At 40.3% G+C, this 2,827-nt stretch overlaps 1 pseudogene; it reads left to right on the top strand.

Moving 5' to 3' along the window:
- Window positions 1-749: 749 nt before the first annotated feature.
- Window positions 750-2,612, top strand: LOC102094862 (uncharacterized; annotated as a pseudogene).
- Window positions 2,613-2,827: the final 215 nt, after the last annotated feature.

Below are 2,827 nucleotides of genomic sequence, written 5' to 3'. Positions count from 1 at the left end.
AGATGTTGTGGTCTGTTTTTTGTTTAGTTTTGGTTTTTTTTTTTTACACCAACCACTTTGCTGCTGTGATCTAAAATTAATTTGGCTGCCGAATCTGGTGACTGACTTTGAATTTTCCCTTTGCCGTGTACACGCTGTGGGCGGTAACCGCGTTTCCACGATCGCTTCTGTTGTCAGCTCCTCCCTGGTGGGGTTTTGCATTTCTCCTCTCAGTTGTGGCAAAGCTTTTTACTTCATTTTTGTGTTCCTGAGAGCTGCTGGCTGGCCGTGCTGAGCCGGTTTCTTTGCTAAAAATCGGAGGAGCTTGTCGGGATGCTGCCTTCGTTTTACAGCGTTTCGCTCAGCTTTCCGCCAGGGACGGGAAGATTTGTCCCAAGACATCGGAGCTCGTCTCCTCTAAACTCCCGGTGATGTGGATTCATTGTGCAGCAGCTCCCCGGGCGAGGCGGGGATGCTCTTTGGGGGCGAAAGAGCCCTCGTTTTGAGGCTCGCTGGGGTTTTTTTCCACGTGTTGAGCCGTTAGCTTCTTCATTTCAGATGTCTCTGCCGTAGGGCGGGAGCCCGGGATGGTCCTGCATCCCAGCGCGGTGCTGCCCAGGGCATCCTTCACACCTGCTTGGAAAGAAAGGAGCATCTTTAAATCCTCTTTACAGAGAAGCGAGGCCCAGTTTGCAGTACACAAGTAACCATTGGGTTTTTTGTTGGGTTTTCTTTTTTTAATTGTTTCGGTTTGGTTTTCGATACAAAACATTCCTTTTTTTATTAGTCGCGGTCATGTATTCATTCCATTCTTCCTTTTTGTAAACTTTTTTGGGCCCACATCTTTTATGGGCATTGATATATATAAATATATATATAAATATATATGAATATATTTTTTTAAGTTTCCTACACCTTGAGGTTGCATGGTCTGTAAGGTTGGCATGTCTTTATATTGTATACAGATTTTGCACGCCAAACTTGGCAGCTTTGAAAATGAAAACAAAAAATTGTGGTTTGGGGGGGTTTTTTTTTGGGTTGATTTTTTTTGTTTTGTTTTGTTTTTGTTTGTTTTGTTCTGTTTTCCTCTCGTGGCATTTGCGGAGACTAAAGGTTGGGACGTTGTTGTCACACACACGCACGCACCCACAGAGCTGCACACTAAGGAAGGAGAGTGGGAACATTTTTCACGTCTTACTGAACTTCATAAGAAATTGTGCTTTTTATTGTTAAAAAAAAAAGAAAAAAAGAGTAAATAAAAAGGACTACTTAAACATTTCTCATTTTAAGAAGACGTTTATCTAGCACTTGTGACTTACCAATAATAGAGTTTATTGTATTTATGTGGAAACAGTGTTTTTAGGGAAACTACGCAGAACACACAAAGTAAACTGCCTGTGTCATCATTAATTTTTCTTGTTTTCCTTTTAATTTGGGTTGGTATTCTGTTTCGGTTTCTCGGCTGGGTGGGGAGGTTGGATGCAACCCTTTGTCAACACATGTAGTTGTTAATTCTAAGGAGATGAATGACGAGGACTTTAAAGAGTTAACTCTTCAGCACAGCTGCGTTAACTTTTTTAAAATTACTTTTACATGATGTATTATTGCTTGGTTTCACTTTAAACAGTCGTGTACTGTGCAACACTGTGGTTTAAAACGAGACTTTACATCAAAAGGAAAACATGTTTCTTCATTGTCATGAAGTTGAGCTCGTTCTCAGCTCATCTTCACTTTGTCTTTGATATTGATGAAAAAGTATCCTATTGAAAGAAAATAAATTAACACTTTTCTGTGCTCCATAGTGGAGGCGCTATTTTCCAATTTATGAGGATGACAAACTTATATATATAATATATATATAAAAGTGGGGGGGAGGGGTTGAAACATTATTCACCCAAGAGCTTATTACAGATATGTAGTATCAAAAAGTTGTAACTATATTATATTCTACTTTATACCTATACATGCTCAGTATGACGTCACCATTGGTAGCAGCTACCGGTTTACGCTGTAATTTAGACACAATTTCACTCTTATTGTATGGACCCTACTTTAAGTGATGGTAGCATTCTTTGTGCTAAATTTTCTGACGGTCCTTTCTTTTACTTGGTGGAGTTGGAATATTTTTTTTTCTCATTCTTGTTTTTGTTTGGGGCTTTTTGGTTTTGTTTTCTCTTTTATCTTTTTTTTTATTTTATTTTTACTGGCCAATGGTGTCTTTCTCTGACAGTACCAACTTCAATTTCAACTTTATTAGGAGTCCAGTATTTTGTACCACATTATGACAACTTGTTATTCTTGTGGTGTAAATAAAAAGAAGAAGTTAATTATAGTACCACCTTGGTTTCTGTTGCTGATCTTCTTTTCATCTGGTGCCTTTGGTGTGATGTTGTATTTTATCCACTTTAAACACAACAGTTTCTGGCTTCTTGGTGGTGTGGAAGGGGGTTCTCGGTGCCCTCAGTGTTGCCCTCAAGTTCTGATGGTTTAAGCAAATCCACCCTTTTTGCATGGTTTCATTCAGATGTGGTTTCCCTTTGTTTAGCCTCTGTATTATCCCTGGAGCCTACTGAGCCATCTACAATCAACCTTCTCCATGTTTGTCAACTGGAAGCATCCTCTGATTACAAGGCAACCAGCTACACTTCAGTCCTTATATCCTTTCACTGAGTCCTTCCTGGATGGAGAGGACAAGTCCTTGGGGCTCCTGTTTAAGCTAGGGCTCATGTACCTCTGCAGAGTGGACTTAATCATATGAGAACTGCCGCAGAGCAACCCTGCCATGAAAGTGAACAAGCCTGATGCCATCTGCCCTGCAGAGCAACCTTACGCTTAGTGTCCCAGCCTG

The sequence above is a fragment of the Columba livia genome, chromosome 7 (assembly GCF_036013475.1).
Source record: "Columba livia isolate bColLiv1 breed racing homer chromosome 7, bColLiv1.pat.W.v2, whole genome shotgun sequence".
NCBI classification, from domain to species: Eukaryota; Metazoa; Chordata; class Aves; order Columbiformes; family Columbidae; genus Columba; species Columba livia.
The sequence above is the reverse complement of the archived record's forward strand: the minus strand, read 5'-3'. Positions and strand labels throughout refer to the sequence as shown.